Source organism: Hoplias malabaricus, chromosome 9 (genome assembly GCF_029633855.1).
Source record: "Hoplias malabaricus isolate fHopMal1 chromosome 9, fHopMal1.hap1, whole genome shotgun sequence".
In the NCBI taxonomy this organism is placed as follows: Eukaryota; Metazoa; Chordata; class Actinopteri; order Characiformes; family Erythrinidae; genus Hoplias; species Hoplias malabaricus.
The window spans coordinates 17,708,765-17,723,305 of record NC_089808.1 but is presented as its reverse complement, the minus strand read 5'-3'; the positions used below and the strand labels follow the sequence as shown (position 1 = coordinate 17,723,305).

At 41.3% G+C, this 14,541-nt stretch overlaps 1 protein-coding gene across 1 annotated transcript in view; it reads left to right on the top strand.

The window, feature by feature from the left end:
- The first annotated feature begins 6,299 nt into the window (after window positions 1-6,299).
- LOC136707676 (uncharacterized) overlaps window positions 6,300-14,541 on the top strand; it is a 40,025-nt gene continuing 31,783 nt past the window's right edge. Inside the window, exon 1 of the mRNA XM_066681887.1 lies at window positions 6,300-6,359. The gene's annotated coding sequence lies outside the window, so the exon portion shown is untranslated. The remainder of the gene's footprint in view (window positions 6,360-14,541) is intronic.

The window sequence follows — 14,541 nt, the reverse complement described above, 5'->3', positions numbered from 1 at the left end:
CCTACAGCCTTCGAAACTGCAGAAGTTTTGTTCAATTATGTGTTCAGAATGTTTGGAATTCCGGAAGACATTGTGTCAGACCGTGGTCCACAGTTTACTTCCCAGGTTTGGTCCGCATTTTTTGAACATTTGGGAGTAAATGTAAGCTTGACTTCTAGTTATCACCCTCAGTCTAATGGACAATGTGAAAGAGTTAACCAGGAATTGGGTAAATTTCTTAGGATATATTGTCACAAGAACCAAACAGAATGGGTTCGTTTCCTCCCTTGGGCCGAAATGGCACAAATTTCCCTTGTAAACTCCACAACAGGTATTACACCATTTGAATGTGTGTTGGGGTATCAACCTCCGATCATGCCTTGGACAGAGGTGACTACTGAAGTTCCAGCTGTGGACAGCTGGATGAAAAGAAGTGAACAGGTATGGGAACTTACTCATCAGCATATTGAAAGAGTTATAGGAAGATATAAAGACTTTGCTGATCGTCACAGAAAAGAGACTCCAATTTATCAGCCGGGAGATCGGGTCTGGCTTTCTACAAGGGACTTCAGATCTGAAGGCGGTTGCAAAAAACTGACTTCTAAATATATTGGTCCGTTTAAGATTATTGAAAGAATCAATGATGTTACATATAAGTTGGACTTACAATATACTAAACAAGTTACTAAACAATATAAGGTTTCTAGATCTTTTCATGTGTCCCTTTTAAAGCCTGTTGTTCCAGGTCCGTTGGACGAAGAGATACCAGGTGAGACACCTCCGCCCCCGGTGTTCATGGATGGAGATCCGGTGTACCAGGTTCATGGTTTGCTGGATTCTAGGAGGAGGAGTGGTCAACTGGAATACCTGGTAGACTGGGAGGGTTATGGTCCGGAGGAGAGGAGTTGGGTTCCTGCCAAGGATGTTTTGGATCCTGCTTTAGTTTTAGAATTTCACCATCTCCACCCGGACAGACCAGCCCCTCGTCTTAGAGGACGCCCCAGGTCTCAACCACTTGGCTCGGGCAGGGTGCCTACTGCTCAACGTTCTGGGAATCGTCGTGGGAGGACTTCTTCAGGTCAACAATCTCTTGACTCAGGTGGTTCAGGAGGCTTACCTCTTCGTTCCGGAGCGAGTCGTCCTGTTCGACCTCGTCCTTCAACTGCGCCGGACTCCTTGGGGGGGGGGGTACTGTCACGCCTGTAGCGGCGGACGTCTCGCTTCCTCACTCAGATCAGGACACTTCAATACTTGAGTCTGGGAAAGACTCAGAGAACTTCAACTCCCAGGATTCAGCTGATGGTCACCTGACATCAACAGCCAATAGAACTCCTCTCACACGATCCAAGTGACCTGAGTTCTGATTCACAGCTGTTTCGGTTTTACCTTAATCACTCTCTCACCATATAAACCCGGACTCTTACCTTCACTCTTTGCGAAGTATTGCTAACCCATGTTATGTACCGAGCAAACCTTATCTCTGAAAGCCTACCTGTGTATGACCCTTGCTTACGTTTCTCTGGACTCTGTGTTTTTGATTACGGACTGCTACTATTTACTACGTCGTGTTTCTGACCCTAGCCTGTCCCTCACTATTCTTTGGATTGCCCCTATTGTTGAAATTGTTTTCTCTTTACGGTGTGCTTCGCACATCTTTAAAGTAAATCTCTTTTTGTTAAACACCCGCGAGCGTCTCTGTTGTTTACCAAGCCTGACAGACTCTTCAGGGGCCTACTAGATATGTAACGCATAATCTCCAACCAAGCCAGTGTTTGCATGTCTCTACTTCCTCCCCTTATGCAGAGTTATTCCAGCAAGTTGAGAAGCTCTGGCAGCTGGATATTCTGCCTTATAAAAGTGAGACAATTGTGTCCCGCTCCAGGCAAGACAAAGAGGCCATTGCCCAGTTGGAAGAGAGAACTTTGCGGATGGACATAGAAGGGATTCAACACTATGCCACCCCATTACTGCGGGTAAAGAACATGCCAAAGCTACAAGCACCAAAGGATGCGGTCTTAATGCACCTCCGCAGTACTGAGAGGCGCCTAGCAAAGGACCCAGAGTGGGCAACAGCTTACTGTATAGAAATGCAGAAGCTGGAACGAGCGAGATACGTCACAAGGGTGAAAGAGGAGGAGGTTCAGAAAGGTTGTGAGTGAACAAGCTACAGGCACTTTTGGCAGAGGGGGGATTTGAACTTCGCCAGTGGGCCAGCAATAACCCTGAGACCATTAACCACCTGCCAAAAGAGTTCAAAATCAGAAAGTAGTGTACTGTGGTTGAATGAGTCTGAAACCAACCCACAGGAAGTAGCTTTAGGCCTTCGATGGTTCTGCCGTACCGATACCCTTGGTTACAAATGCCGTCTGCTGGATCCCCCTATGCCTACAATGAGAAATATCTATAGAGTCCTGGCAAGCCTCTATGACCCATTGGGGTTCATCATTCCCTTTGCAACGAGGGCGAAAATCCTGGTTCAGTACCTCTGGAGCAAAACTAGAGACTGGGATGATCCAGCTCTACCTGAAGATGCCATGCAGGTATGGATAGAATGGGAGAGAGAATTGACCAAGATATCCCTCCCCAGATGCTATTCAAGCACACAGATAGATAGTACAACATGTTCAAGAACAGTTCACATTTTCTGTGATTCATCGGAGCGAGCCTACGGTTCCGTTGCTTATCTGCGCACCGAGGACCAACATGGGCAGATTGAAGTGTCATTTCTCACTGCACGCTCAAGAGTGGCACCTAAGAAACAACAGTCCATGCCAAGGCTGGAGCTCTGTGCTGCACTGACAGGTGCCCAGTTGGCCACCCTGCTGCAGAAGGAACTAACACTTCCCCTCCAGGATACTGTTCTGTGGACCGACTCCACAACTATGCTTACATGGATAAAGTCAGAGTCTTGTCGCTTTAAAGTCTTTGTTGGCACAAGAGTGGCAGAGATCCAAGAACTAACTGGTCATTGTAGCTGGCATTATGTTGATTCGGTTAATAATCCTGCAGATGATATCACGCGTGGTAAAACTCTTCTGGCAATAGTTGAAGACCGATGGAAGGATGGACCAGCATTTCTGTGTAAATCATTGGAGTCATGGCTTACCCAGCCGGATGCATGTGTAGTGCAAGAAGAGGTTGAACTACGAAAGCCCACTTTATGTATTTACACCATAAAAACTTCAGAAACCCCAATCCCAGATCCAGAACAGTTCAGATCATTGAGGGATCTGGTACATGCTGTTGTACTTTCCCGTCATGGGGCATCAGCGTATGGTCCAACTGCTGAGGACTACAGTGAAACAGAGCTGAGTGTCCTAAGGCTTGCCCAGAAGGATAGCTTTATGGAGGACTATTCCCATTTAGCCGCTGGTAGACCAGTGCCATCCAACAGTCGACTCATTACTCTTTCGCCTGAGTTTGATCAGACCACAAGATTGATTAGAGTTGGGGGACGATTGTGTCGTAGTGAACAAATAGAAAAGGTCACTGTCCATCCAGTAGTGGTGGAACCAACTCACAAGATCACCCGGCTACTCATCCATGATATAGATAAAGATCTACAACACCCAGGTTCGGAACGCCTGTTTGCAGAAATCAGAAGGAGGTACTGGATTTTACATGGTCGAGAAGCTGTAAAAAGACATCAACATTCCTGCCCTGAATGCCAGAGGTGGAGAGCAACTCCGAAAATTCCCAAAATGGCCGACCTTCCCCCAGCACGGCTGCGTTTGTTTAAGCCCCCTTTCTACTCCACAGGAGTGGACTGTTTTGGGCCTTTCACTGTAAAACTGGGACAGCGCACAGAAAAGAGATGGGGGATACTGTTCAAGTGCCTGACAACACGGGCAATCCACATTGATGTTCTGGCAAGCATGGACAGTGATTCCTTCTTGATGGCCCTCCGTAAATGTATTGCTAGAAAAGGAAAACCTGCAGAATTGCTGTCTGACCATGGTACAAATTTCAAGGGTGGAGATAGAGAACTTCACAAATCATTCCACTCATTGCACCCTAACCTGAAGGAGAAGTTAGCTGCACACCAGATTAGCTTCAAGTTTAACCCACCTAGTGCACCTCATTTTGGAGGCATCTGGGAAAGGGAAATCAGGTCAGTAAAGGCAGCCCTGTATGCCACTGTACAACCCCATGCAGTCTCAGAAGAGGTGTTACGGACTGTATTAATTGAGGTGGAAGGTATTCTAAATTCCAAACCACTTGGGTATGTGTCCAGCGATGTTGCTGACGCAGATCCAGTAACCCCGAACCTTTTGTTAATGGGGTGGCTTGATCCAGCACTACTCCAAGCAGTTTATGAGGAGTCAGATCTATTTAGCAGTAGAAGGTGGAAACACTCACAGATACTCGCAGATCAATTCTGGACACATTTTATCAGGCATTACCTCCCAAATCTCCCATTTAACCTTTCTAATGATGACAAATTTGGCGGGACAAATTTGGGGGGCTGTTACAAAGGGTTAAAGATTTGGCTCAAATTTAAGAGCTGATTGGCTGCCCCGAAATCACATTCTCAGTGCATGCACCCTTCATGGCTCCACTTGTTTAGCCAATCAGAGTGCTAGTTTAGGGACGCTAGCGCTGAGAAGGCTCAGTAGCGGTTTAAATAAGTCAAGGAGTGGACCTATGTTGGTGGACTGAAAAGGACTTTATCGTTGTGTGGAATATTTGTGGACACTTCTTTCTCTAACTGTGTGCGTTCATATACCTGTAAGTATTAATTAATAATGTTAATTAATTAATTAATGTTATACTAGTCATTTAGTATTACCTATATTTGTTATAATGTTTATTGTATGTATATTAGGTATCGTTTAGTTGACATGTAACTTGTATAATAATTAGTAAGTTGTTATAATGAAAGCAGTTAAAAGGCATAAGTGAAATAGGGCTGGTGCCCCTTCAGCTACATCATTGTTTAATGCCTATAATTGTTAATAAAGAGAGTTATGATGGGGTGCTTTTTAAGGCAGTCCACCTGCCTGAAAAGGCACCCCCTCTTAATTCTGGCTGCATTACTGTTATAACCATGAAACTTATACAGGTATTTTACATTGATCCTATAGGTGTACTGACAAAAACAAACCATATTTGTGTGTATAGAAAGAGAGTTATGATGGGGTGCTTTTTAAGGCAGTCCACCTGCCTGAAAAGGCACCCCTCTTAATTCTGGCTACATTACTGTTATAACCATGAAACTTATACAGGTATTTTACACAAATGAACACAATACTGTATACATATATACATACCTTAAATTTGCAAATAAACCAACTTATTTAACCAAGTAAGTATATATAATAAGTATATTTAACCAAAAAAACATGAGATGTTAGAAAGAAGAGCAGCCCTATTTGCATGCTGGACACATGTAATCTCTATGCAGTGTAGCCAGAATTAAGCAGGGGTGCCTTTTCATGCAGATGGACTGCCTTAAAAAGCACCCCATCATAACTCTCTTTCTGTACACACAAATATGGTTTGTTTTTGTCAGTACACCTATAGGATCAATGTAAAATACCTGTATAAGTTTCATGGTTATAACAGTAATGTAGCCAGAATTAAGAGGGGGTGCCTTTTCAGGCAGGTGGACTGCCTTAAAAAGCATCCCCCTGTAACTCTCTTTCTGTACACACAAATATGGTTTGCTTTTGTCAGTACACCTATGGGATCAATGTAAAATACCTGTATAAGTTTCATGGCAAAAACAGAAATGTAGCCAGAATTAAAATTGGGTACATTTCTTTCTAATTCAACTATTAATATTGCAGTAATGTTCAGGCAGTGGCAGCATGTGTACATTTTCATGGATATAACATTTAGCAAGTTCAGTAATGAAGTGGTAATTTTATTTACAATTCGCTGCTTTTGTCCTATATTCCTATTTATTTCCAGTGTTTAAATATTCCATAAAAATTGCGACAGGATATGTAGGAGTTTCATTGTGGTCAGAAAATGAACGTACACGTTTGTTTTAGAATAAGTCGAAGCTGACTTCAGAAAAAGCAGTGGTGCATGTAGATTATATCATTTTATTATTTACAAGCGACCTTTTCTTTTTAACATCTAAATATCTAGAGTGTTTCTACTGGGGAAAAGGCGATTTATTTTTATTTTGACGGAAATGAACATGATATTTTGCCCGTTTTGTCATAAAACGCCGATTAACCTCCCTTAGGACTAAATATACCGGGGATGCATCTCGCGGCGGGGGTGCTGAATTCGGCACAACACCGGCACATGACCCGCTGTGACATACTTCCGGTATTAGTGTGACGGGACAAAAGGGGGCAGCACAGTAACATCTTGGCTACAGCTGGCTCTCCGGAATCACCTGGTTTGGTTTTCCAACAACCTGACAGGTATGACAAGCCCGGCAATGATGTGTGACATCTGATCTAATGGAGGGCCAAAAAAAATGTTTTAAAATACGCTGCAATGTTTTCCTAGTCCCTAGATGACCAGCAAGGGGGTGGTCATGAGCTAATGATAAAACGTAAGGATGGGAAAGTACGATCTGATGAATCTCATCACATTCACCGTAGGAACTAGAGGGAACCCAGGACCTCATCAATACACCTTCCTCAATAAACGGCATGTCTGTGACTGTCCTAAAACATTTATCTAAAGTACCGTCCGCTTTTTGAGCGGCAATTAGTGCAGTTCGAGTTAGCGGGTCTGAATCACCTGTTATAAGGGAAGCAGAATTTGTGTGACCGTAATCAGATGGCGGAAGAATGACCTCAGCAGACTTGGAACAAATATCAGAGTCCACAGTACACAAAGGTTTCTTATAAATTAATATCAGAAAATTTATGAGCCTGAGCACGAGTCAAAAACAAGCGGGGAAAAGAGCAGAGAGCGCGTGATCCTCCACCGGATCATTAACTACCTCCGGTAGCGTGTATTTCTCCACCAGCGAGGTCGTTACCCAAAATAAATGAAACACCATCAACGGGCAGCTTAGAATGAACGGCAACCTTTACAAAACGTTCAAAGTTTTCTGTACTCAATCGAACTGAATGCAAGGGAAAGCACTCCAAACCCTTGCACAAAAACGTCACGGCCACAATAGGACTCCTTAGTAAACGGCAGAACGCTGTCCAGAATAAATGACTGAGCTGCACAAGTGTCTCTCAATATTTTTATCGGCTGTCTATCCTGGTTGTTTTCAGGCAAAGAAACAAACCCATTAAACACAAAGGGCTTGAATACAGGATCGATGGCAGAGGAGACCGAATTATAAGACTCATCCAGTATGTGGTTATGAGGGAATGTACTTACGGCACTAACTTTTTTTTTACATGTGAACCATGCCTTTAAGCTGAAGCGCTGGGCATGCAGCAATAAGATGGCCTTGTTCATGACAGTAAAACACTCACGTGTATCAACAGGGACAGATGCCGTGGAAATAGTGTCGTCAACAGGTGTTCTAGGGGCAATGCGACTAGAAAACACATTACGTTTTGATGGCGAAATATTGAACTTATGTGTCAATACAAACTCGTCTGCTAACGTAGCAGCATCAGACAATCTGTTCACTTCCTGCTCGTCAAGGTAAAGCTCTATTTTCTCAGGTTATTTTTAAAATCTTCTAAGAGAATTAGTTCTTTGAGTTGTTCAAAGGTGGTAACCTTGCTAGCTGTACACCATTTCTTAAATAAAACAGTTTTTTTCTCGTCCAAATTCAATGAACGTCTGGCTGGGGGTTTTCATTACAGACCTAAAATTCTGTCGATAAGCCTCGGGGACCAGCTCATAAACTCTAAGAATAGTGGTTTTAACAACATCATACTCCAAACTCTGTTCTAATGAGAGGGTAGAACAAACGTCTTGGGCCTTCCCCACTAATTTACATTGTAACAACAATGACCATAGGTCCTTGGGCCAATTAAGCGTGGTGGCAATACGCTCAAAAATAATGAAATAGGCGTCTACTTCATTCTCCCTAAAATACGGGAACAAGACTGATTTGCCGAGTAACATCAAAGTGTTCCGAGTTACCCACGACTTTAGAGCGTGTTGAAGAGTGTACTGAAGAGCGGGGCATGGGTACCGGGGAAGCAATCGCTGTCTGACCACCAGAGTGAGCTCTGACTGCAGTGCTCCGAGGGAGGGGGACAGGCCTGTCGCCCGCCAAACTTAACTTTGTCATCTCCCGATCGGCGTAAATCTCCAAACCATGGACACAGATTCCGGCATCCGGCATGCAGTCAGTCAGGAACCCAGGACTGGATCCTAGAACATATGGACAGGACAGGATAGAGATACAAGAGAAACATCCATGCCCATAACACCTACAACTGGCATACGCAATATTTGCCAGCTCTTTAACTGATTCATAAGTGTTAAAAGTGGTACAGATTATGCACAAATGCATCTGTTAGCTGGGTTGTTACCCCTGTGGACTTGTCACTCCTCTGATGCCCAGCACTGGAGCAAGAAACACACTGAGAACAATAGGTGAAAAATGGTACAATTGTGTGCTGTTCCTTAGATAAAGGAATTTGCAACATTTATTCATACAAAAATTGAAGCATACAACTACAACAAGGATCACAGGCAGAATATATTTTGAGGACGTGATGCAAGGTCATGTTGGTGCACTTAAATCACAACATTTTGAAAGTGCACTCATGATCCATTTAATTAGGATTCAGCATGTACCTGCAAATAGATGAATATTAGTTTTAACTTCACAAGCAGGTTTGGTGATATATGAAGTTAAAACTAATAGCTATTCATCTATTTGCAGGTGCATCCTGAGTCCTAATAGATTGTTTAGGTATAATTTTAAACAAAATATGATATCTTGTATTTCAAATACATTATGTACATAAAATATAAACAGACATAACCTTGCTGTACAGTCAAATAATTTAAACCAGACTGTAGACAGTGAGCAAACACAGGTCATAAAATTTTATAGAAATGATTGGAATTGGAATTTTTCTTGCTTTTAAAAAGTACTATTTATATTATTTATAGTAGGGCTCTCAAGTCACTCTCGAATTTGGTTTTAGGATTCAGATTCACAGCAAAAAGTAAACTGGGAGCCATATTGGCTACAGCCTGTTTTTGAACACTACAAAATGGCCGAAACACAAATGAGTGCAATTAAACAGTAAATATAACACCGTTTCTGACACAGAAATAACATCAGCAGTAAAAATTAAGAGTGGTCTACTTTAACAGAAACCATCAGGTATATGGCGCGAAAAGAGAAAATGCTATTGGGTAGGGTGACCAGACGTCCTCTTTTACCCGGACAAGTCCTCTTTTTTAGATTTAAAAAAAAATTCCAGGCGGAATTTCACAAATGTCCAGGATTTTGTTTTTCTAGAGCTTACACAGAATTTCGAGAAGCGTTTCGTTCACAAAAACTAGTCCCGCCGTCCCCTACTCCGTTTGGTTCGCTTGAGTGAGAAGCGAACTATGATTGAAACAGAACTATGATACTGATTGCACGGTCTGACTGTAGAGCTACCATTATTGGTCGATAACCTTCTCTGTAAACATTTAATTGGTCAGTCTGCAGGTCAGTAGTCCTTGTTTACGTCAGGCAAAGCTCATGTACCTACCCTCATCTCGAGCAGCTATACTGAAACGTAAGTTCTCGGATGAATTAAAAAAGAAATTCCCATGTTTTGTGTAGCAAATAAAGGTGTAAAGGACCTAAAAGCACACATAGGTTCAGCTAAGCATACAACGGCAGCGAGGGGCGAGAGCTCATCACCCCCCCCCCCCACTAAATAAAATAAAAATAAATTAAATAAAAATAAATTTAGCTAGGTGTTCCTACACAATATTATGAAAAAATGAAAAATGCATTTGGATATACTGAGTATGGAATGCTAACATAATACGTAAAATGTTTAATGCTTAGTAAACAGACAAATCGTTGCCTCTGATTTCGTGGTGTGCACTGTCTAATTTGCTGAACTCTGCATTCAAACGCAACTCTATGTATTAAGTGAGAGTGAGCTAGTGCTGCAATGGCAGTTTGAAAGTACTCTGACAGAGACTGAGCGTCCTGTCATGGCTTCATTATACTGTAAACAGACATGTAAAACGACATGCAGACTACAGAAAGCACAACATCAGCTTCTAAAACCGTAATCCCAAAAAGACTGATGTTTTTTAATCAAACGTTGTTCCTCACCATCTGCTAGCTACTGCGGTTAAGTCAGCCGGCGTTTGAGAAAACACGGTTAAACTAGCCGCACGTCAGATTTCAAATCAAATCAAAGCAAATTTATTTGTATAGCACCTTTTACAACTGACGTTGTCACAAAGCAGCTTCACAGTCTCAAAACAGAACATTTAAATCAAAGCCCAATGCAAGCAAGCCGAAGGCGACAGTGGCAAGGGAAAACTCCCTCGAGGCTGGAGGAAGAAACCTTGGGAGGAACCAAGACTCACAAAGGGGACCCATCCTCCTCTGATCAAACTATAGATTGAATTTTAAATGATCACCAATGAAGTGTCATTATGCTACATAATAATAATAATAATAATAATAATAATAATAATAATAATAATAATAATAAGGTGAGCAGCTGGTCTGGTCTGGTCTGGTCTGCAGGAGAATCCAGCAAACAATCTTCCATTAGTGGGCCACCATTCTCTCAGAAAACAGTAAAACAGTAAAAGGGAAGCAGTTAGTTGAGTGCAGCAGAGAATGAGAGCATGTGAATATTTTCTTTAGTGTAGTGACGGATCAGACTGTAACAGACTGGGAGTAGGGAAACCAGAAGGAGCTCAGGCAAAGACATCCTTTCGTTCCAAGCAAGAGAAATTGTGAGCACATCATCCAGGTTTACCCTGATTCTCCATGTCCATGAGTTCCTGAAATGACAACCTTAAACTAGACAGAGGTTAGTTGCCAAAGGCTAAACTGAACAAGTGTGTTTTGAGCCTAGACTTAAACATAGTGACTGTGTCTGCGTCCCGAACACTAGCTGGAAGATTGTTCCAGAGCTGAGGGGCTTTGTAGGAGAAGGCTCCCCCCCCCCCCCCCCCTCGCTGAAGTCTTATGAATTCTGGGTACTAGTAAGAGGCCGGCGCCCTGAGATCTGAGTAATCTTGGTGGTTCATAGTGTGTGATGAGGTCTTGCAAGTATTCAGGGGCGAGACCATGTAAGGATTTATACGTGAGTAAAAGAATTTTGTAATCAATACGGAATTTAACTGGAAGCCAGTGAAGGGCCGATAAGACTGGGCTGATATGATCAAATTTTCTAGTTTTAGTGAGGACCCTGGCTGCAGCATTTTTAATTAAGTGGAGTTTACTCAAGTTTCTGCTGGAGCATCCTGATAAAAGTGCATTGCAATAATCTAATCTTGATGTAATAAAAGCGTGAACTAATTTTTCCGCATCTGGGAGGGATAAGGAATTTCTTAACTTAGCGAGGTTCCGAAGATGTAGGAAACTGTTCTTGTAATGTTACCTATATGCTGATCAAATGATAGATCTGAATCAATTATAACACCCAGATTTTTAGCTGATGAGCTCGGGAGAACAGGTAAGTCAAAATTATGTATTAAGTCTGATACCTTATTTATAGCAGGTTTTGGACCTAGAAGGAGAACCTCGGTTTTGTCGCTGTTTAGCAGAAGGAAATTGTATGACATCCAATGCTTCACTTCTTTAACACAGTCCTCCATTTTCTTTAGTGTTGGTTTGTCGCCTGGTTTGGCTGATATGTATAACTGTGTGTCATCTGCATAACTGTGGAAGGTAATGCCATGCCTGCTAATAACTCTGCCCAGTGGCAGCATGTATAATATGAATAGTAAAGGTCCTAAAATGGAGCCTTGGGGAACTCCAAATCTCATTTTTGTATGAGTAGAAGAAACATTATTTACGTTTACAAACTGATAGCAATCTGTGAGGTAAGACTTAAACCATGATAGGGCTGTTCCTGTTATTCCAACCATGTTTTTTAATCTTTCTAGCAGAATAGTATGATCAATTGTATCGAAAGCTGCACTGAGGTCTAGTAGAACTAGCATGGTTACGCAGCCTCGATCAGAGGCGAGAAGAAGGTCGTTTGTTATCTTAACTAAACCTGTTTCTGTGCTATGGTGTGGCCTAAAACCAGATTGAAATTTTTCATATATGTTATTCTTATGCAAGTATGACCTAAGTTGTTGGGCCACAACTTTTTCTAAGATCTTTCATATGAAGGGAAGGTTAGAGATGGGTCTGTAATTGGATAGTACACTAGGATCAAGATTCGGTTTTTTGATCAGGGGCTTAATAACTGCTAGTTTAAATGCTTTGGGTATGTGACCTAGTCTAAGAGACGAATTTATGATTGTTAAAATGGGATTGATTATGACTGGTAATACTTCTTTAAATAGTTTTGTTGGTGCTGCAATCACTAAAGCAGAACCTGGTTAAAGAGGATGTCCTAAAGAAATTGAAATGGAATATTAATATAAGAAACCAGCTGGAAGAAAATATTTTATATTTATTTAGATTACCCCTTTCATGATTTTCAAACCTGTAACTGCAATATCAGACAAACAAAGATGTTCTAAGTACAATGTAAAGAGACACAACAAAGCTAGGCAAGACAAAATCACACATAATGCAACAGTATGTATTATGTTAATTGTAATTATGGTATTTTTAACTCAGACACTGTAGCAGTTGGATTAATTGAAATCTTGATTTATCATTAGAAACAAGAAACAACTATGTGGATTTGAATGCCATTTACTCAAAAACTATACAGTAAAATCACTTCATATGTCACAGGTACATAGTATGGCAAACACAGAACTGATATCTGTTGGTTGTGTGGACTTATTAGGAATGACCATATTATAAAGCAGTAAACTTGAGTCATCATTAAAAACAATGGACAATTATGGGGATTTTGAATAGCATTTACTCAAAAAGTATACAGTTAAATCACTTCATATTACATAGGTACATAGTGTAATAAACACTGAACTGATATCTGTTGGTTGTGTGGACTACTTATTCAAAATAACCATTTTATGAAGCAGTAAACTTGAGTTAACATTAAAGACAATGGACAATTATGGGGATTTTGAATAGAATTTACTAAAAAAACTATACAGTAAAATCACTTCATATTTCATAGGTGCATAGTATAGTAAATGCTGAACTGATATCTATTGGTTGTATGGACTACTTTTTAGAAATTACCATATTATAAAGCAGTGAACTTGAGACATGTTCAAAAACAATGGAGAATTATTGTGATTTTGAATGTCATTTACTCAATAACTATACAGTAGAATATTTTATAGGTACATAGTGTGGTACACACTGAACTGATATCTGTTGGTTTTATGGACTACTTACTAGGAATGACCAATATATATAAACCACTTAAATGTCGTTACTTTTCCTTTAAAATTAATGGCTTACTTTCACGTCTTCACCCGCATTGAGTATTACCGTTCTGTCACTAGTATACGCGCACTAGTGATGTGTCGGTCGCGAACGAACCGATTCAAAGAGCCGGCTCTTGTAAGTGAACGATGAGAGCCGGTTCCCGTCTAAGACCGAGCCATTTTTTTCTAAGGCTTGTCATTCAAACCAATCAGAGAACAACAAGCAAGCCACAGAGGACACTGTAAGAAGAGTTCCCTCAGAGGATGCAATGCTGGAAGTACGGGTTTATCTTATTGCAGTGATATCAGTACCCTCTGAAAGAATCTTTTCAAAAACGGGGCAGATAATAACAGAAAGAAGAAAATAAAGTGGAAATAAGTGGTAAAACAAAGAGCCATTTAGGAGCCGAAAGAGCCGGCTCTTTATGAAGAGCCGAGCTAAAAGTGCCAGCTCCCCAAAAAGAGCCGAAATTCCCATCACTAACGCGCACTAAAATCTGACGTGCGGCTAGTTTAACTGTGTTTTCTCAAACGGCGGCTGGCTTAACCGCAGTTGCTAGCTCTCCAGTCTGTGCTCGAAACCAGTCTCGTGTTTACGAAGCACCAGTGTTTGTAAATAAACAGTCTCAGTCCGTTACTTAGGTCTCTCTCTCCCTGCTCATAGCAGAGGCATCTGGTGTTTTTTAGACAACGAAAAGAACTCCAAACTTTGAAAACCACTAACAGAAATGAGGATTACTCTATTCCTGCTCCATGGTTTCGGTTCACTTAAGGTGGAAATGCCTCCAAACTGTCGTGGGAAACAATTTTATTACTTTGTGTTTGTGGACAAATATTCTTAAATGATGATTAGTTAAGATTAGCATTTATAACTACATACTCATTGTGTGAAATCTTGTACCTTATATGCATTTATATGAATGACTAACCAGCATTTACACATGTAGTTAAACATTTTTTGATCCTGCACGACTAACTATATGGCATGATAACTCACGTGATATTTACACATTCTTAATTCTTAACGTCTAACCTTGAACAGATGTGCACTCCAGGCTTTTAGCACACTGACATCAATCATAGTGTTGGCCTAGGAGGGCTGAAGTGTAGGGGCATGTTGTTGACCTTGAAGTGCATTTAGGACTCCCAAAATTTTGGTCTCACGTGAGA